Raw genomic sequence first — 22,887 nt, 5'->3', positions numbered from 1 at the left:
CATAACCGTTAAGTGGTGTGAGACGGCGTTAAATTGGTGTGAGCTGGAGCACAGAGAATGTGGTGATGTGTTTAGGGTTTCTTACGTGGACTGTTTTGTTTAAAAAAATAGTGCTGATGTGGCATAAGTACCCTTTATTCATATTAGGTATATCAGAATTAGGGATTTGAAATTGGAATTGGGGATTGCAGAGAAGGACGAGGACCATTGATGACCTTCCTTGGCTGTTCTTTAAAGAAATACAACTCCGCACCAGGCCTCATCTTAGTTAAACTTCAACCCAATAAACCAATGCGAAAAATGTGTGTCGAAATGTTTGATGAAAAATGGAAAAGCACGAAACTGGTTTACTGGGAAAGAATAGAAAGGTGGGTTTATATTTATATACAGAGAATGAGATTGGGAAGCCACAGTTCATGTTTGTCAATAGGAAATATAGATAATGTTTTATCCAATAGATAATGAGTTGTGTTTTTTGATTTGACTGTTGGTGTGCTTGAACCAAAATAAAATAATGTTGGAACTGAATACGTTTGGCTTCCACGCTTGGTACCTCCATAGCCGCCCGTAGGTAGATGACGCAGAAGCACAACTTTTCACCTTTTTCAACTCAATCCCATTTTTCTTCTGCCACTAAAATTACATCGAACACGGATTGAGTCTTCAAATTTATTTGGTTTTCCCTTGCATATTATTTTACTCTGAGATCTCTGTTACTTTTCCATTCCTCTGGCTATGGATATACTCTAACTTCAGTTTGAATTTTACAAAATCAAACTATCCCATTTTGAAAAACATTAAAATAAGGTTTAAATGTTAGGGCTTCGTAGCCTACGTGGATAAACACAACAAACAGTCAATTTTAGTGCACAATGCCACATCAGTAAATGAAAAAATCCAGCTCACATCAATTTAACGCCGTCTCACACCACTTAACGGTTATGGTATAATGTGCTCACTTTTACAAAAAATATGATCCAATTGAGACAGAAAAAAACTTGAGGACCCAAATGAGATTTCCATACAAACTTGAGGACCAAGGGAGGGTTTAAACCAAAAATGTATTTTGTACTAGTGAATATTCAGAAACCCTTTTTGGTAGATTGACTCTTCTTCTTTCCAAGTTTGACACATTTGCGAACTCGGTCTCCGTTCTCTGTCACTCTTTCGATTCTCCAGTGTGAGTCTTCTTCTTTCAAAGTTTTGGACTTTTGCGAAGTCGGTCTCCGTTCTCTGCCACTCTTTCGAATCTCCTGTTTGAGTCTTCTTCTTTCAAAGTTGAGCACTTTTGCGAAGTCGCTCTCCGCTCTTTTGAGAATCTCCGCCAGTCTTTTTTTACTTTCAAATATTATTCAGAAACACCCGTATTGTGTTTTCGCATTGTCTAAGTTCTATCATTTCCCCCTATTTGAAGGTTCGTCGATGGTGACGTTTTGGTATTTCGTACACACCAGCGAGGTGGAAGTTGGTTTTCCGCACACACCGACGAGACATGGATTACTATGTTGCTACTTTACTATTGTAATGTTTTTAATACTCAAGTGCTTTATGGAAATTTAAAGTTCTCATCATGAATGTATACATCAACCTTTTGCAGATTATATTGTTGATAAATACGTACTTGAATAAACCAAGTTCTGTAATAGACTTTTGAACAAAAAAATCGACTATAAATCATTATTACTTTTGTGAATACTAGGGTGCCCAAACATGACTTTCCAGCCTCTACTCACACTTAAACACTAAAATCAAGTGAAACTAGTGGATTTATGCCAAAAAATTATAAATTTTGACTATGGTCACCTAGGTTACCACAACTGACTCCTCCAATACAAGTTTCTGTACAAATCCTGGATTTTGTTCGTGTAATCGTTTACCAAGCATCGGTAAACGATTACAAGTGTATTTTTTGGTGCAGAAGTTTCAAGACTTCATCTAAGTTGTTCATCTCACAAACATTGTTCCTTTCCTCAATCATGGGGTGCCCAAACATGACTTTCCAGCCTCTACTCACACTTAAACACTAAAATCAAGTGAAAACCAGCGGATTTATGCCAAAAAATTAAAAATTTTGACTATGGTCACCTAGGTTACCACAACTGACTCCTACTATTCTAAAAAATATAGAAAATTAGACCCAAGCCCATAAAGTGTCGCTCAGCAGCAAGTGCGACACTTTGGTTTTGCCCCTTAGCTACTGTTTTTGCCCCTCAACGGTGATTTCGACACTTGAAAACTGGTGCTCAGCGGAAATTACCGCTCAACGCCACTCGGTCGCAACTTTTTCTGTACTCTGGTTAACTTTTCTGGATTCTGGTTGACTGATTGACTTTTCTGGTTGACTGGTTGATTGGTTGACTGGTTGACTTTTTTGGTTTCTGATTGACTTTTTTGCATTCCAATCATTTGGTACTTCAACTCTTCTTTCAAACCATTCAATTAGCCTACAAAATCAAGGGAATCAAGTATAAAACCTGTTCAACTCTCTTATTTCTAACAATTCAACAAAATCATGAGTTCAAGCTAATTTCTAAGTCATAAAGGTTGTAATTGAATTCAATTTTAAGTATAAAAATAATAGTTTTTCAACTATTATCATATGGGCAGACCGAACGGTATTGGGGAGAGCGACAACAGCAGCCGAACGGTGAGGAACCTGCCCTATCATGAGTTCCTGAAGAGAAGAGAAGAGGGGCGATTCTTTCGCTGCGGGGACCGTTCGATCGGGGTGTAATGTTAGGAGAGGGTAAGTTTATGAGAAATGGAATAAAACATTAAATGCCTAACGGCCTTAACTGCCTTAGCAGTTAGGAGGAGCGAGGTTATTGGTTGTATAAATAGCAAATAAACAATTCTAGTTGTGTGAATTGTTTTGTTTGTAGTTCTAACAGGGTTATCATCCTAAGGGGGGAGGTTAGGCTCTCTAGAGGGAGCTTATGCTCCCAAACCCAGTCCTTGTAAAGAGATTCTTTTACAGTGAATAATAGCAAAACACATTCTTCCATTACTATTTCTATCTTTTGAGTGTGTTCTTGTTAGGTTCCAAAACCGAGTAACCTAACAAATTGTCTACTACATAAAAATCATGATCTAGTTTCAAGAAATGGACTTTTCGAAATGGGATAGTTTAACATTTTTCAGTTTACTTCAATAGTAGTTCAACATTTTTATACTAATAATTCTTATATATCAAGCTAGTGTTTTATTGTTACTTACCTATTTCTCTCATAACAGAAGCAAGATTATAACATGGCACTTGATGCACTTGATCAATCTATATAAAGCAGCCGAGACTTTGGAGGTCACTCTTTTTTATGCAAAAAAAGTTAAAAACAAAATATCTTATATATTTATTCTTCCTCTATCATGTATGGATTTACTTTTCTTTTTTCCTTTTCCATAAGTGCAAGAGGAGGATATATGACATAACGAATGTTTTAGAAGGCATTGGTCTCATTGAAAAGAAACTTAAAAATAGAATACATTGGAAGTACTGTGAGTGTGACACATTTTAATTTTTTCTTTAATGTATGTTCCTTGGAATTTTGACAAATATGTAGTATTAGAGAAAAGTTCTTACATCAAACCTGGTGGATCCTAGGGAATTGAATCTTCCACGTCTGGTGAGGTCCTAGGGAATTGAATCTTCCACGTCTGGTGAGGTGGATGGCGATATATCTGTGCTTAAGGTAAGTAATGTAGGTGTTGTATATTTTCGAATGACCTATTGACACCCAAGTAGCTAACTGTTATAGAATTAGTGTCACAAACATTTCTCGTGTACCTTTGTTTGTGTGGCAAGCAAAATTTATTGGATCCAGAACTTATATCTTTCACGATTCACCATATGAAGATATTTAAAAGGATTAAATGACTAAGTAACTGTCCTTGTGGCTATGTCTTGTAGGAAGAAGTTGAGAAACTTTCTTTGGAGGAGCAGGGATTAGATGATCAAATAAGGTTTTTATATGCTTGCTTTTTGAAAAAGAGCACAAATTTGCTATTTCAAAACTGTTGGCCAATGCTTATTTTTCTAAATTTTTGGCAGGGAAATGCAAGAAAGATTGAGAAAGCTGAGTGAAAATGAAGAAAACCGGAAGTAATCTACTCTCCATACTCATTCGTTTCTTAGATTTGTTTTCCCTTTGTTCTCCTTTTGAAAAGAAATAACAAAATGTTGTCACTGTATTATAAATTTATACCAATTTCATATCTTTTTAGGTGCCTTTTCGTGACCGAGGATGACATTATAAGAGCCTACCTTGCTTCCAAGTCATTTTTTTCTTGCGTAGCACTCCCAGCTTATAAACATTGCTTTAGCTGTATTCTCATGTATATTCTGATTATTGTTAAGGTTTTCCTTTTATTAATATTGGCATATTCCTGTAAGCAGAATGAAACTTTAATAGCAATTAAAGCTCCGCATGGAACTACCCTGGAAGTCCCTGATCCTGAGAAGTAAGTTTAGTGCATTAATTGATGCAAGGTTCATGTTATAAAACTGATGTTCTGATGCTTGATGGAGAATTATTGCTTCTATATGCATCAGGCTGTAGACTATCCTCAGAGGAGATATAGAATCATTCTTAGAAGCACAATGGGTCCCATTGATGTCTACCTCATCAGGTACTTTTCTTGGCTAGTTTTATTTACTGAACTTTTTTGGTTTTTTGTTCTTAAACTGTGCATCCAGAAATCACATTAGTCCGTATTTCCTATCCAATGTTAAATTCATCTTTGGTGTTGACAAGATATTCCCACGACATTTTTTTAAGACTAACCCTCATGCTAGGGATGGTCTAGTTAACGCTTGCCGCGGAATCTATCTAATTTAATTATGCATTGTTTGTTTATTTCTTGGAACTTTTGAACTCTTTTCAGTCAATTTGAAGAGATTAACGGTGTTGAGCACCCCACGATCCCACTTGCTTCCAGTTCTAAGTCCAACGAACAAGTAATGACTGAAATGGTTCCTGCCGAATGCAGCGGAAAAGAATTTGAACCTCAAACTCAGCTGTCTTCTCATGTATACTCCGATATAAATGCTTCACAAGAGTTTGCTGGTGGCATGATGAAGATTGTCCCTTCAGATGTTGATGTAAGTCAATACAAAAAAGAAGGGCATTACCGAAGGTCATAATAAGCCCTCAGAAACAGCCAGAAGCCGTCGGAAAAGGGTATTTACAGATGGCTTATCGACGGTCAAAGAGCCCTCGGTAAATACCTTGTCGCTAACATTTACCGAGGGCTTCCGCCCTTCGGTAATTACCGAGGGCCAGAAGCCTTCGGTATTTTCCGAAGGGCAAAAGCCTTCGGTAATTTCCGAAGGGCAAAAGCCTTCGATTATTACCGAGGGCCAGAATCCTTCGGTATTTTTCGAAGGGCAAAAGCCTTCGGTAATTACCTAACGTGGCTAGTTACCGGAGGGCAAAAGCCTTCGGTAAGTTGGAGGCAAATCTAAGGGACAATTGTATTTCTTATGAAACCAAACTGTTCACAACACAAACAAACCTGCATAACAGTTTTCAAACACAAACAGACCTGCATAACAGTTTTCAAGCACATACAGACCTGCATAATGTGCATCTCAAAGATGCAATCATTGATCAAAATCCATAGAACATGTATTTATAGTTAAAATATAAAACAATGTAACATAATGATGTTCTAACATCCAAATCATCCAATTGATCTAACATCGAAATGATCTAAACTCCAAATGTTTCTACAACAAGTAATAACAAAATGAAACTAATAATGTACATAGTTATCATCCGAATGATCTTCATCATTCTGCTCCTCTATTGATGGTTGGACTAGTGTGGGTTGAACTGATGAGGGTTGGACTGATGTGGGCTGCTGAGGGGCAGCGAGTGACGTGGAGGGTTGTGGCGGGGTCGGAGGGATATTGAATTCACCCTGTGAATTTCAGGCAACACTCTCATGACCATTGATAGGCTGTCGTTGAGGCTATCAAATTAATATTACTTTTCAAGGCAACTTCAGTATTGCCAAGTAGTATTTAAGAAAGTAGATAGGGTTAACGTAACCCTGAGTCGTCTCCCAACGAACACGGAATTGCTTTCAAATATCTGACTCTTATGAATGTTATGCAATGCTTATGAATAAAAGTAATGTTTGGAGAATGTTTAAAGAAAATAAGAAACTTAAAAACAGTTACGATGAAATAGGCTAATTCTACTGCTTTTCCAAGATAGATTCATCATCGGTTATTCACGGATAATTGTTCAATTGATTATTGTTTAAGTTTCAAATTAATTAAAGTACATTCTTAATTAATTCGAGGGCGATCATGCATTTAACCAAAGTAAATTCTCAATCAAATGCAAAACCTTTCTAGATTATTCACAATAATTTCAACCAAAGTACATTCTCAATCAAATTCTATTGTGTTTAATCATGTCTATTCTTAAATCTCCTAACCAAATTAAAAGCTAATCAATCAAAGTAAATTCTCAATTGATTATAATTGAAATTAGGGTTAAATATGTTTTTAGTCCCTAAACTATTGGCCGTTTCTGGTTTTCGTCCCTCTTTCAAAGTAAGGTACAATTTGGTCCTCATTCTTTTCGAAACGTTCGTTTTAGTCCTCGGAATTTTGGTTTTAGTCCTCATTTGTTGCTAAATGAGGACCAAATTTTTAAACAGTGTTTAGTTTTTGAGGACTAAAACGAACGTTTCGAAAAGAATGAGGACCAAATTGTACCTTACTTTGAAAGAGGGACGAAAACCAAAAACGGCCAATAGTTTAGGGACTAAAAACATATTTAACCCTTGAAATTATTACTAGTCAATCAAAGTACATTCTCAATTGATAGTAAAAACCATTTAATCATATGAAAGTTCCTAAATTAAATCAAAGTAGATTCTCAATTTAAACCTAGAAACCCTAAAACTCATATAATCAATATGCATGTAGATTCAAACATATTATGATGCAAAAATCTTTGCTTTTAACAAGATAGAGAGATGAAAGACATAGAGAGAACAACTTAAATCAATAATCAAAGTAAACAATTGCACTAACTGAACGTAACCTCAGAATCCGTCATGGAATTACAACAGAATAGCCCTAGATGCTTAGCTCTCCATGAATGGAGTTGAATACAAGATGAAAGAAAAGTGAAAGGAGTATGAGAGAATGAAAATATGAAGTGAAGTCCCCCTTTCTGCCTCCCTTGGGTCTCTTTATATAGGCTTGATTGGGCTTGGACTTTGAATAGTTTGTTGATAAGATATTTTCTGTTGATATATTATATCTTTCAAATATTCATTAGATTAAATCAGTTTTAAAGAATATTTGATAGATATTAACTTAATTATCTTATATCCTATATCTTCCAAATAACTAAAAGATTTAGATAATGATAAAATTATTTGGAAGATATTTTCTGTTGATATTCCCAAATTAAATTCAACAACTGAATTTTATCTTTTAGATTTTCTGACTTTCCAAAATTGCACAAATGTCCTGACATTTCTTCTATCTGCACTTTAGCCGGTTCTGAATTTTCCAAATAAAATCTGATTTTGGGCCTTGAATTGCCATTTGGACCAATAAAACTTATATTCTCAGCTGCACAAATAAACATTAGAACATCCAAGAATAATTTATGCGCTAAAACTCACTTTTTACGTCTCTTTATTTCCCAAACCCAACAATTCCAATCATCACAAATTCACTTAAAATCAACCATTTAAGCACAATTATTCCATCAAAAATTTGAATTTTAAAGCATAAATGTGGGCATAAATATGCACTCATCAACGAAGGCCTTAAAGTTTGTAAACTCTGCTCCAGTGCTTGCGTGAGGCGGAGAACGACCTCGTCAGGAGTAGTGGTGGAAGAAGAAGGTTGGTGCTTTAGAGTACCTCCTCTCGATGTTGTATAGTTTGCAGCAAATTGTCCTGCACCGTACACTCGGCCCTTTTTCTTCCCACCAACGATATCAACCCAGCATTGTGTCCTACGTATGTCGTCTTCCGCATTACTGCCATCATCCGGTGTAGGAGCTGACTCATGTTCAGATCTAACCTGTGAAAATCTCGTAAAAAATTCTTCCTGTTGAAACATTAAAAGCAATGTCAAGGAAAGATAGAATAACATAAATGAAAAATTAGTAGTAGTAATAGTGTTATTTGCTTACATGAGTCTTCCGAGATCTTTCATCAACGAATTGATTAGTGCCCTTCCTTACATGAGTCTGTGCAAAGACCTCATCAACATGGACCGCCCGTCCCAGAGCTTGTGCCTGTAAGATAATTTACATTTAGAAGTGTACATATGAAAGAAAAAGTTATGTAATGAAATTTTACCATACGAATGGCATGCTCATGAATGGTTATCGACCCACTAGTATGCAGGGTGCCACCCTTTTCAGATGCTCTGTTTCTCTGCACCTTGGCATACTTATTGCGAAACTCTACTATATTCCAATGAGTCAGTAAAGAGTTCCAAATTTGTTCGCCCAGCCAGTATGGGCGCTCTCCTGCATTGCGGGCATCCCTAAACATCTCTGACAGCCGATGAGATGCTTTCATGTGGAAATTTCTTTGTATCTGTGTTTCATGTTCAGGTTTCCACTGCACCTTCATCTATAACACTAAACAGAACAAATATTGATTAATGAACATACTAAAATAAGAGGGACAATTAGTTTAATGGATTGTTCACCTGAAATCGCTCCTAGAATGACTTTTTGTCGTCATAAGGTATTGCTCCCCAAGTAGGTCATGGACTTAAAAACTGTTGCTTAATTGAACGTGTGATGGCCTTGGTGATGGAATCCTGCCTGATGTGTTTCTCAGTGTCCTCTTTTTGTAGTTTTCACATTTTATTGTGCACGTATTTTAGCTTCTAAGGAGCATGGGTTACTATAAATACCCAGCTCTCCTCTCCTATATTGGGACTTTTGAGATTAGTGAGAATTGAGTTTTCTGAATCAGAAACTATTCTCTCTTGAAAGTCATAGGCTAGAGAGTCCAAAGACTCCCTCTAGCCACCTTCTCTCACTTTCATTTTCCAAATTTCACGGTGCTTCTCTCCTCCACGCTACCTCTCCTTCGCTGCCACCTCATTAGCGCATGCGTCAACTCCTCCATTCCACGTCATTGGCTTTTCCTCTCACGCATAGAAACACCACTTCATTTCGCATTTCACCTCTCGTGCATCAGACACGCACATCCACATTCTCTCTCTCGTTTCTCCATCTTGCAGAATCACATCTCATTCTTCCTCTCGAGGGTTCTTCACAGAAAGCCAATTTTCTTCCTAGAATCTCCTTCTTCCTTCATTTCTTTGATTCGTCTCAGCCATTACAAACCTTTCCACCGAACATCTGCATCCAAACTTAGGGTTCCTTCATCATTGTCACTTTGCCTTTCGATTTCACCGATTATTTTCCCCTTTCTACCGTTTAATCCACTTTCCACCGAACAATCTATCTTTCCCATTGTTCAATCTTGAGTTTGAACCGATTAATCGGTTCATTTTGAGGTTTCCCTCTTTTCTGGGGTTCGTTCATGATTTTAGGGTTTTCTACAATCGATTTCAATTCTCTCAGTTTCCTTCGAGTCAGCTCTCAAATCTAGAGCTTCGTTTCCATTTCTGCTGCGTATTACTCATCGGAGGAAGCCTCAAGGAGTCCAAATCGTGCTCGCACAACTTTTATCGTCATCTTCTCGGGCGCTCGTCCATCAGTTGGCACCAGAGCTTAGGTTTCGTCCGTGCTTCACGCGTCAAAGGTAAGTATCTCTGTTTCGATTCTTGTTTCAGTTTGATTCGCGTCTCTGTCTTTGTTCTAGTTTTGTGTTTTGATTTTGTCTTGATCCTGAGTTTGTTCTTCCATTCCGCTGCTTGATTCATGTTCTGGTTTAACGGTGTGCGTTTAATTTCTTTCATTTTCGCGTTGTTAGTTAATTTCTTTACTATCTTGTGTTTAACTTTTGTTCGTGCATCTTCATTCAGTGAAATTTGTGTTCATGTGTTTAGGTTTCCAAATTATGATAAGGTTGCTTTTTCTGTGTTTGAGTCTTTACCTTGAGTCAGTGTTTTTATCATTTTATTCGGTGAATCCAATTTGTTTGAGTCTTTTAATTTCTAAATCCATTTCTGTTTTGTCTATGTCATGTTACTTTGTTTTAATTGTCAATTAAATCTGAGTTTAACTGATTCAATTGAGTTTTTGCTTTGAGTAAGATCTGTCCATCGTCATAAGCAGTGACATTCAATTGAATGAGCTTGATGCAGACTTCACAGTAGTTTTAATGTCATTTCATTTATCTGAAGCTGTCTTGAGTTTTTTGATGCTAACCATTACATGTAATTGTATTGCAATTTTTGAAAGACTTTGTTTCTGCATCTTTAAATTGTTTAAACCAGTTTTAATTCATGCTCTAAAATTGTTGATGCAAAAGTATTATAAGTTCTAGCTGCCATACATATTTACACTCTTGAGACCACCAAGTTTTGACCATTTTCCTTCACAAGTTGCTACATAATTTTTGTGTGCTAAATTCTGATTTCTGGAATCTTGTATTTGGACTGTAGCAACAGATTTGACCATAAAAAAAATTGAGAACAATCAATAAAAATAGTCATTGAACAATTTTAAAAACCAATTAGGTCAGTGCAGTCTAGTGTGTGTAATTTTTTGAAATACCAAAATCAGAAATTATTGTTAGAAACTGGATTTCTCTTAAACATTTCAGCAGCTTCTTGTTTGGTTTTATTTGCTCTTAAAATCTTTTCTAGAGCTATTGTTAGGTTCAGTTTGAGTGTTCACTTTGATCAAAAGCTTTGTTTCTTGATTGTCATTGTTGAATGTTCAAGTTTTGTCTTAGTGCACGTGTAAACTCTGATCTGCTGTTCTTTAATTGAGCTTTTGTTTGCTTTTGTAATCTGGTCTAGAGTTGTCTTAAGCAATAGATCTGTTGTGCTGTCATTGTTTTGTGGCTGTCATGCTCTGTTCTGCATATCACTTTGCCTTAGCCTAGCCATTCTTGTTTGAGAAGCTGTTACACTCTGGTTTCTGGAATCTGAAAGAAGGTTTGTGTGCTTGGTAGCATCTTAGGTGGTGGTGGTTTGAAAGATTCTCCAACTTTGTACTATCAAGGGAGAATCTCCCTTCCAAACCTTTCATTTTTTAGTGCTTTAAGCTTCCAAAGATAGACCTGATTTTTGTGAGTTTTGTGTGGCTACATCTAAAGCCAAATATCCTTGTTGAGAGCGTGTTCTTACTTAAGTTTTGAATCTGAATTGTGCTCATCAATTAGATTTGTGCAGTTTTTGTTTTGATTGTCATTAATAGGTGGTGTTGTGTAAAGAGTGAATTACAAAAAGCTGCAACAATGAAGAAGTTGAACAAGGAGTCTCATGAAACTTGAACTGAATGGGCTTTGGGAGTGCAGACCAGAACCTTCACTGATACAGTTGTAGAACTTCAACAGAGTTTAGCTTAAGCAACCAGAAGCAGAAACAATTCACGTGGGAGTGTTGAACTAAAGGGAGTTTCTTTCACCTTAAATTGCTTCTATTTTGGCTAAACTATTCCTGTTATAGCTTGTTATTGCTTAGTATTATTTGAAGGTTAATCTGGTATGATAGTTTTTGGAGACTAGGATTAGCCATTCTGAATTGGAATTGTTTCTACATTGCATTGGATTGGTCAGGTTTTGATTAGTCTGGATGGTTGTTTAATTAGTTTGGTTTCAGCTTAGAATTACATCCCTTTGAATCTGGTATAATGACCATTTGCATGTGTCTAGTGGAATCTGGTTTGATTTTGATGTGTGCAGAGCTGATACTTGAGAGTTTAGCTTGAGCAGAAATTTACTGGGAAAACAGCAACCTAAGCACTTAATGTGGAAGCTTTGAACTAAAGGGAGTTATTTAGTTTAATTACTTCTGACTGTTTAAACTGTTTTGGATTTAAATTGTTCATTGTTGGATTGCATGATCTGCTAAATTGGTGTGAATTATTTGTGCAGAGTTGCTTTCATTGGAATTCAATTTGTGTACGAGTTTAATTGAGCAGCAACAGAATTTCATTAGAAAGTTTGGAAAGCTTGTGCAGCCAAGAGAAAGGGAAGTTCTTACTGCCCTATATCTTTTTGTGCAATCTGCTTAGCTAAGGGTTTTTAAGTGACAGAAACTTTGTGCAATTGATTGTAGGATGAGACTGGCAAGGAGATTCAAGAAAATTGATTCCAGCAACAACAAAGTTGAGCAACAAAGCTGAATGAAGTGGACCAGGACCGTAGCAACCTAGCATAGTTGTTTTCTTTTGTAATTGTTTTTTTCAATTTGTTTGTAATAGGCTTGTGTTAGCCTACTGTTAGCTTTAGCTTGTTTTGTAAAAAGGCCTTTTATAAAGTCCAAGTGCTTTGGAAGGGTCCTTGGTGCTCTTTCAAACTCTTGGCAACTTTACTTGCTTTAATTTTAGCATAACTAGATAGGTGAGTGTGTCTTGTTAGCCAAAGCAACAAGCCTCACCATAGGAGTAGACTTTAATATTGATTTGCTTTGTGTTTCACGTTTAGGGGTGATTTAGGATAAAAGGGATTAAACTCTAAGCCTTATCACATTAGAGTCCGAGAGTCTAGTCTTTTAATTGTGCTTAATTGTTTGTGATTGTTTGTGAGTTGTGTTCTTTGATTTTAAAGTGATTTTTGTTTAAAGGGTAACTAGTAGTAACCTAAGACATTTCTAGCAAGGTAAGACTTGGTACTTAAGCAGTCTTCATGACTCACCTCTCTTACTTGGGACTTGTCTAAGTGTGAATCTTGTATACCTTTCACACAAAGAAAACTTTTAAAAACAAAGATGTCTTCTTGTAGTTCATATAGGTCTTCTAGGTTAGATAATGTTGATGAAATGTTTAAACAAGCTAGGAATCTTCCATCCTTTGGTGAAGACATAGGAGCATTAACATACCTAGCTTGGGAAAAATAAATTGATAAAATAAATCCTTGGTTTTATGGAGAGAGTGAATATTATGATTAGCATATATCTCTCTAAGTTAGAAGAGCATGCAAGTGAGTGGTGGGATGAAAGACAATATCATGTTAGGAAAGGTAGAAAGTCTTTCATACGTAATTGGCATGATTTAAAAGCTTGCATGAGAAGAAAGTTTGTGCCTTCAAGCATTAAAAGAAACCTAGAACTAATTAGGGATTGCATTGATGATGGAAAATTATTTCTTGAGTGTTTAAATGATCATGGGTTTCTTCGTAGAGAATTAGAATTTGGGGAAAGAATTAAAGAGCTCAAGAATAAGAAAAGAGAAAGAGAGATTGAGAGAAAAGAAGAGGAAGAAAGGAAAGAAGAAGAGAAGAAAGAGAGAAAAGAAAACGAGAAAAGAGAAGAGAGAAGAAGAGAGGAATTAAGAAGAGAAGAAGAGAAAAGAAGAGAGGAATTAAGAAGAGAAGAAGAGAGGAATTAAGAAGAGAAGAAGATAAAAGAAAAGAAGAAGAAAGAAAGGAAGAAGAGAGAAAAGAAGAAAAGAGAGAAAGGCAAGAAAGAGAGAAGAAAGAAAAGGAGAAATTGTTGCTGATGACAAATTTTATTCTTTCCAAGACTATGGAACCTAAAAAGGGAAGGTTTCCAAATCTTTATTTCTTTTCCAATCATGTTTTATTCTTCAAATATGGACTTCTCTTTCAAACAAATTGTCATCTCATGTTCTATGCAAACTTTTTCAAAATATGACAATTCAAATCTTGAATTATTCTTATCTTTTAGGAAAGAAATAACTCAAGACAAAAGTGAATTTGGACTTCTAGAATTTCCAAATGTGATAAAACAAAATATTAGAAGTCCTTATTTCCTTGATTTTATAGAAAATTTTTTTCTTGGATTGATATTAATTGAAAATATATTTGATGTTTATTGTAGATTTGTGTTTGATCCAGGAGGAAGAAAAAGTGGATCTAAAAGAATAAGGCCACTCCAAGATGGCCATGCTCCCAAAGATTGTGAGGAGCTTCTTCATAAGGCGATTGCCAGATTTGAGGACAAATCTTTTTTTAAGAGAGAGGGTATGATGGAATCCTGCCTGATGTGTTTCTTAGTGTCCTCTTTTTGTGGTTTTCACATTTTATTGTGCACGTATTTTAGCTTGTGAGGAGCATGGGTTACTATAAATACCCAGCTCTCCTCTCTTGTATTGGGAATTTTGAGATTAATGAGAATTGACTTTTCTGAATCAGAAACTATTTTCTCTTGAAAGTCATAGGCTAGAGAGTCAAAAGACTCCCTCTAGCCACCTTCCAAGCACCTCTATCACTTTCATTTTCCAAATTTCACGGTGCTTCTCTCCTCCACGCTACTTCTCCTTTGCTGCCACCTCGTTAGCGCATGCGTCAACTCCTCCATTCCACGTCATTGGCTTTTCCTCTCACGCACAGAAACGCCACTTCATTTCGCATTTCACCTCTCGCGCATCAGACACGCACATCCACATTCTCTCTCTCGTTTCTCCATCTCGCAGAACCATATCTCATTCTTCCTCTCGAGGGTTCTTCACAGTAAGCCAATTGTCTTCCTAGAATCTCCTTCTTCCTTCATTTCTTTGATTCGTCTCAGCCATTACAAACCTTTCCACCGAACATCTACATCCAAACTTAGGGTTCCTTCATCATTCTCACTTTGCCTTTCGATTTCACCGATTATTTTCCCCTTTCTACTGTTTAATCCACTTTCCACCGAACAATCTATCTTTCCCAATGTTCAATCTTGAGTTTGAACCGATTAATCGGTTCATTTTGAGTTTCCCTCTTTTCTAGGGTTCGTTCATGATTTTAGGGTTTTCTGCAATCGATTTCAATTCTCTCAGTTTCCTTCGAGTCATCTCTCAATCTAGAGCTTCGTTTCCATTTCCGCTGCGTCCGAATCCTCGAGGAGTCCGAATCGTGCTGGCACAACTTCTATCGTCATCTTCTCGGGCGCTCGTCCATCACTGGGAAGCAACCCTAGATGGAATAAACTTGCATAATAAAAGTCATTTCAATTACAGTAGGGTTTAAACATCAAATTATATCAAGAGATTAAAATCTTACCCTTTACCATACGGCTCAATCCATGGTCGATCATGGAGGGACGGTTCAAGACCTTCACCATCACCACTTGAATCTGGATCAGCAGATGGTGTGACAGTCTCAGAAGGCGGTGTACAAGATGAGGAAGGTATAGAAGTAGGGTCAGGGAGAGGAGTGGGGGTAATAACCACAGGGGGAGGAGTGAGGGTTATAATCACAGGAGGAGGAAGAGGGTCTGTTGTAGGGGTAGTAGAAGGGTGTGCTGCAAGGGTAGGAGAAGGGTGTACTGCAGGGGTAGGATAACGGTGTATTATAGAGGTAGGAGTAGGGTCTACTGCAGGGGTAGGAGGCTGTATTGTAGGGGTAGGAGGAGGCCCCACAGATGATGTACCGGGGGCAGCAATGGTAGGTAGATTAGCAGGCACCCTAAGTACATACTTTGGTGCCTGCCGTTGCCTCTTTTTACGCCTTGCTACCCCCTTTCCTTTATTAGGACGTTCTGAACCTTGTCCTGTCATTACTGCATTTTATGGTTACAAAAGAAGCGAAAAAAAAGAAATGAATAAGGAAGGATCAAGAAATGAAATGAAATTCATTAGTGTATAACAATTGTGTCTTTGGAAAGATAAAAGATGGGTGACGACATACTCAAGGTACGGCTTAACTTCATTGCAATTAATTAAGACATGGACATGAGCAGAATTGAATTCAGCATCAGTTAACCAATGTGTGAATTCTTTCTCTGCGTGACGACCTGATTGTCGGAAAACTGATAATGCACCTTCACGTGGTTCAACTTTCCATTGCATTTCATTTCTGACATGAGTGGGGGAGAACATGAAGTTTTTGAAATAATGTGAACCAAAATACCTTGTCTCTCTGTGCAAGTAAGCTGCACAAATTGAGCCTTCTACTCTAGCTTTATTTTTAACTGAACGTTTGGATTCTCCCATAAACCTTTCAAATGGATACATCCACCTGTATTGCACAGGTCCCCCAAGCCAAGCTTCATATGCAAGATGAATTGGAATATGCTCCATTGAATCAAAGAATGCAGGAGGGAATATTCTTTCTAATTTGCAGAGAATAATTGGGATATTTTCATCCATCTTTTTAAGGGAATTCTCCTTTAGTGTCGTGCAACACAAATCTTTAAAGAAGTTACTAATTTCTATCAGGGGATTTAACACATGCATTGGCAAAGAACTGAACGCAAGAGGGATGAAAGTCTCCATGAATACATGACAATCATGACTCTTCAACCCTTGAATAGTACCGTTCTGAACATTGGCACATCCCTAATCGGCTGTTACCTTGCGCCTTCAACTCTAAGTCTTTTCGTCCACAATACAAAGGTATATCTTTTCTTGCTTTCTCATTATCTTTTTTCTTACCTATAACATTCATAACTGTGTTGAAGACATTGTCAAAGAAATTTTTTTCTCTGTGCATGACATCGAGGTTGTGTCTTAGCAAGTTGTCTTTCCAATAGGGAAGTTCCCAGAATATGCTTCTTTTAGTCCAATTATGTCATTCTTCAAACCCTTTTATCTTATTCTGACCAGATTCAGTAACTTTTGGATAGTCTTTAACTCTTCTCCAAATGTGTGATCCAATCAACTTCGGCAGGGGCAAATCCGTTTCAACTTGCCCTTTGCGAAATGCCTTTTTGTTTCTTCTAAAGGGGTGATCAATGGGCAAGAACCGTCGATGGCAGTCAAACCAACTACTTTTCCGACCATAACTCAATTAGAATGAATTTGTATGTTCCATGCAATGTGGACAAGCTAACTGACCATGCGTGCTCCAACCAGATAACATGTCGTACGCTGGGAAGTCATTAATAGTCCATATCGAGGCTGCCCTCATAAGGAAATTTTGCTTCCTTGAAACATCATACATTCAAACACCATTCCATAACTTCTTTAAATCATCAATCAAAGGCTCCAAATAAACATCAATCAATGATTTGGGATTAGATGGACCTGGTATTATACACGATAAAAACATGTAAGGCTTTGTCATACATCTCAGGTGGTAAATTGTATGGGGTAACTATCATGGGCCAACATGAATATGGTGATGCAAAGGCCTGAATGTACGAGGTAAACCGATCAGAGCATAGACCAAGTCTGACGTTACGCGGTTCACTAGCAAAGGATGAATGTTTACGATTGAAGTGCTTTGAAGCTTCACCATCAGAAGGATGACACAAAAATCCTTCAGTTTTGTTACCATCATGCCATGTCATGTGTTCTGATGTTTGCATTGAAGTAAACATTCTTATTAATCTTGGAATTATAGGCAAGTAGAACATGGACTTTAAGGGAATGGGTTTTTTTTGCCTCTGTCCAGCATGCATCGTATGATATCGAGGTGAACCAAAAAACTTGCATTCAACCAACAATGCATCATGTTTGCCATTGTCATTGTCGTAGAATAACATACATCCATTAACATAACAATCAATCTTCTTGACTTCCAGTCCCAACTTTGAAACACATTTTTTGGCTTGGTAATAATTCTTCGGCATAAAATTGTTTGGTGGTGTCAAATCTAACATCAATTTTGTATAAAAGTCCACTACTTGAATGGGCACGTTCCAATTAGATTTGCCAGCCATGAGTCTAATGCACACTGATAATTTAGACTCAGTTGAACCTTCAAATACAGGTAGATTTGCCTATGTCAGTAAATTGTAAAACCTTTGAGTGGTTTCATTTGGAGGCTCTTCATAATGACTATTGTTTCCTTCTTGTTCAGAAGGCGACGAAGAGCATTGTCGACTATCTCTTGCATATCGACAAATTGATCTATCTCAGATGTGTGTACAATAGTATTCGAACCTGATGCAAGCCGCTTTTCAGCTGCAGTGGAGGTCGAAGGAATTTCTTCACCATGAAATGTCCAAACCGTGTAATTAGGCATGAACCCTTTTTGGTATAGGTGAAGTTTGACGACTTCATCTTTCAAAATCCTTGTACATTCGCACTTGATGCATGGACATCGAATCCCTCCATCAACAGCATAATAGTGATATCGTCGGGCCGTCTCCACAAACTCTTCAACTTCGATGACAAAAGTTTCCTTCAAACCTCTCCCTCCACTATAACAACGGTCGTACATCCATCCATGATGGTTGGGAAAATGGGCCATGTTCTGTGACAAGCCAAACAAATAAAAACTTAGCCAAAACAACAACACTCCATGTGACATAAGTAATAAACCTATTACTACTCAAGTCAAACATGGAAGGCAATTTCAACACTATTGTCATAGGCATTCAATAAGGACATCCAAAGAGAAGTCCTCAGTATTTAAATGCCTTTGACATCCTAAGTGGTTGTGTATAAAATTTGGGGGAGTCAATAATCTGACATTACTAAAGTTCTCTTTTATAGAGTACTTTCACATATTTTGTACATTGTAAGTGTTTAAGGTACTATTACCCTTCTCATTCTATTGGGAATCTTTTTAGTACCATAGGAATTTAAATGACTACTTAACTTAATCAAGTTGTAGCCTAATAAATGAACATACAATATACAGGAACATACAATATATACATCAACATACAACATATAGATGAACATTCACTGGTGGTCTAAATGCAGGTTTGATAACAAATTTGTCCAAGGAAATAAAATTCTCATCTACTTTAGTCTATTTATAGGTGTTCAATAGTCAAATTCTGTTTTTCTTTTTATTTTTCAATTGACACTTCAATTTTATCTTTCTTTTATCTTTTAAAAGTGGTGTAGATAGTTAGTTTACTGTTTTCGTGAGTACTTTAATATACTTTGCACTCTTAGTGTATTTTAGGTACTACTTTTAGGTTTCTAAGTTGAAAAATTTTGAGTTTTAGGTATTTTATGTAGTGTGAGTGCTTAAATAGCTAGGTTCTACCATTCTTAACTTGTTAGGATAGTTTATTTGTAGTATATTTTCCTAGTTTAGTGCAGTTTGCAAAATTAGCACAATATTTTTGAGGTTTGAGTAGTGATTTTTAGCTATTCCATCTAATTTCTGTTTAACTCCACCTTGTTGCTGTTTTCCAGGTTGGTCTTGTGTAGTTACACATTCTACAGTCACTTTTAACATTGCCTAGTTAATTGAATGTTATAAACTCACTTTTGGTGGTGTGAGGGAGTGATTATTCTGCAGTTTTGGCCATAACAAAGTCAGATTTCGAAGTCTACCATTTGTATGTTGTGTCATAGTTTTAGCAAGTCTAAAGTGATCTTTAAAAGTTGGTAGCAGAGTGATGGACGCATCACAGAGTTCAATTACTGATATAATGGTCTAAGTGCATAATAGTATACTAAACCATCAATTTTCAGTCAAAATTGGGAAGTGGCAAGGTGTTTTTCAGTAACAGTTTGGATGTGAGCCAATTCAAAGTTTGAACAACTTTAAAAACACTAAATCAAGTTGCTGGACTGATTAGTTTAAGAGATGATTATGCGTATATGCATAAAAATGACCATTTCAACAGTCCAAGTGTTAGAAGATGGAGTGATTAATACAGGTTGCTACTACTTGGAACATGTTTAATATCATTAAACAAACTTTAGCTGTGACCTTCGAAGGTAATGTGATGATTAACTTAACTCTACCTTTTTTTTATATCGAATTGTTTCAGTTTTGCTTGTAGTTTTGAGTTCTCATTCATGAAGATGTTTTACTTTAATTTGTAGTTTTGAGTCCAAAGTTTATCATAACAGTCAAGAACCTCTAAGAAATGTAGTACCATTCAATAACAGTTCTTAAAACTGGTATTACCCACTCTCAAATGTAGTACTACCCTTTCTGCTCATGAACTGATCAAAGTCCATTCTGCAACACAAAACTAATTAGTTTAGGTTTGGTTTGGTCTCTTTAAAACTGGCATGACTGGCCTATGGTGTCAGTCTATGGAATTTAACTGCTTTTGCCTTATACTGATTCACTGCCCTTTTGCCATTCTGTGTCTCACCTCTCACCTAACAACAAATAAAGTCATTTCACCTAATAGCTTTGGGGATCAGTGGAAAGGAGTTGATGTTTTTGATTTTCAATTCTTACCATTGGTGGACTCACACAGGACACTAAGCATAATGAAAATCATTAGATTTGAGCTACCATTTTTATGCTTTATGAGAGGAGGTAGCCATGTGGCTAATGGCTTCAATTTAATGATATTAAACATGTTCCAACTACACAAAAGAATCAAACCTTAGCTGGAAAACTAATTCTGCACTACATAAAGTCCCTAGTTTGCTGGTTTCATACTAAAAACCATATATAAAGTGATTTAAACACAAATGAATGTTCAAGCAACTTTGTTTGATGATTTTCATTGTCTTTAAACTCTAAAATGAGTTCAAAACAGCCTACCAACATATCCATCAATACCTTTTTAACACACTAAACACATTGACATTTGAATTTATAAGATATAAAAAGATGCTAATAAAAACATAAATATGAACTTAGATGAGAAATTACAAAAAAATAAATAAAGTACAGTACAAAAGTGTGGGAGTGGATGAAAGAGTAATTTGAGAAAGATGGAGGCCAGAATTAGATAACATAGATTGATGCAAGCAAAGTCCAAAAAAAAAACGTATAGTTTCGATTTTTACACTCAAAACATTTTCCTTTTCATTAAATTCACCTTGGATACCGATATCAACTTTTAAAAATGTCATAAAGTGTTGAACAAACCATTCTTAATGCATTCAAGGTGTAGGTCAAACTTTTGCTCTTTTGTATCTTCATAGTTGTTTGCATAGGTACCAATAATACATACATACCTCTCTCTTTTTTACCTTAGGATGCTACCAACCATTATATCTAATATCTTATATTACCAAATCAGACCCACGCCTTCTTCAACAGTTAATCATAGGTAGTCTATATTATAAATTTTTGTTATTGCTAGTTTAAGTTACAAATTTAAATATTTATAAATCTCTTGAATAGGGTTTTTATTTTTCATTTAGTAAGTGTCATTTCTCAAATTAATCAAACAGTAAAAAGCAATATAGACATCTACCTACAACCAGAAGTTTCATATAAGGGTAGGGACCTATATAAGTTTTCATCATTGCTATATTGCTTTAGCCTTTGACCTAATTTTGTAAAATTAAAACTTAAAACCTTTCTGTTAGTTATAAAATCAATTCATTAAACGTATATTTACATTAATCTAAACCACAAATTTTGCATTACACCATGAGTATGGTGATAAAACAATACGTTTATTCATATTGCATGCTTAATCAAAGTAGAATTTAACAATATCAGTTACTTGATTGGTGTTAATGTATTTTCATATACAGGATGTGTTATTGGTTGAAACTCGCAACAAATAATAAAATAGGTCTTGATGTGTGAAATTGTGCCATTTGGAGAGATTAACGTTAATCTCTCCATCTCTTTCTACCTATTTGTTGTTCCCACCAACTGATCTACTTCAAAATAATCTACTTCGTAATGCATGCTCTTTATTTCAAATGACTCCATTCGTTGTTAGTTACTTATTACTGACATTGAAAACAAACATCATCTTTCTCTATATCTAACACCTTTCTTCCTCTACACTTTAGATCACAGCATAATGGGACAAGAATCACATCACAAAACCCAGTTAGTGTTGGAGATTTCTCCATTTCCACACGTTTACTTGGTTGTATTCATACACTTCTCTCAAACCCTGCTAAGCCACCTTTCATAGATTGGTATTGCATTCTTGGAGTGAGTATTTCATACATATTATACTACCACTTTTCTCTCTTCTTTTATATGATCATGCTAATTAATCTCTCCATATTGGGTTCTCATAGGTGGAAGAAAATGCAAGGTTGCTCACCATCCGCCAGCAATACCATAAACTTGGTAGGCTTAACTCCTTTTTTTCTTCTTTTTTTCATGGTTTCTTTCTCCTGTATAACAAGAACTGATGCTTTTGATTCAGCCCTACAACTTCATCCGGACAAGAACAAACATCCAAAGGCTGAAATTGCTTTCAAACTTATATCTGAGGTGAGTTTCTGATACACAGTGTTCTTGAGTAAAGAAGTTAATTAAACGCTGATTGGATAATTTCTGTAGGCATATATGTGTCTGTCTGATGCTGAAAAAAAGGAAAGGTTTTGACTCAAAAAGATCTAAAAATTTCTGCTTTGAGAGCAATAAAATTCCATATACATCTAAAAAAGTCCTTGTTCCTGGAAATTCCAATGGGTCGACACGATGTTACAAAGTTCAGAGAAATATTAAAGAGATGGAGAAATGTTGAAGGAGGAGGCTAAGGTTATAGAGAAGTGTCTCCGAGCAAATTTGATGTCAAAGAAAGAGTCTCCACTGTACAATCCTGCATATTACAGACATGGAAGCAGATTTCTGCATAAAGTTGAGAGAGAAGTTCCTGTTTTCAATCCATTGAAATACTTGTACCAAGGATATCCTCATCTCTGAGATCATGTTCATCACAATTGGGAGACATGTTGGTACTTTGATATACAAAATCTTGTGCAGAATCACAAGGGAGAAGCTAAGCATGTGTACGTTGATTGGAAGCAAATCAAGGGGAAGTTAGAGGTTGAAAGGTTCATAGTTGAAGTTTTGCGTACTTAGAGCACACACTTGCAGGCATTAGAAGCAAACACAACAGTTACAACAATTCGCACTGTTGCTCAATCTTCACCACCTCATTTGCTTTTATTTTCCCTAAACTACGGTTAAGGTTATTTAAACCTTCTCACTGCCATGCCAATTCCTTGCCCCTCATTCCAATTAAAAACTAATCTTTCTCAATCAAACAACATCATACACTACTGCCACAAC

General features: G+C 36.3%; 2 pseudogenes; both read left to right on the top strand.

Annotated features, from left to right (window-relative positions):
• Positions 1-300: 300 nt before the first annotated feature.
• On the top strand, positions 301-8,648 carry LOC124820896 (transcription factor E2FA-like; annotated as a pseudogene).
• A 13,010-nt stretch (positions 8,649-21,658) lies between these two features.
• Positions 21,659-22,518, top strand: LOC148196531 (uncharacterized; annotated as a pseudogene).
• The last annotated feature ends 369 nt before the right edge of the window (positions 22,519-22,887 follow it).

This window comes from Vigna umbellata, chromosome 7 (genome assembly GCF_029865625.1).
Source record: "Vigna umbellata cultivar VRB3 chromosome 7, Vumbellata_1.0, whole genome shotgun sequence".
Lineage (NCBI taxonomy): Eukaryota > Viridiplantae > Streptophyta > Magnoliopsida > Fabales > Fabaceae > Vigna > Vigna umbellata.
The sequence above is the reverse complement of the archived record's forward strand: the minus strand, read 5'-3'. Positions and strand labels throughout refer to the sequence as shown.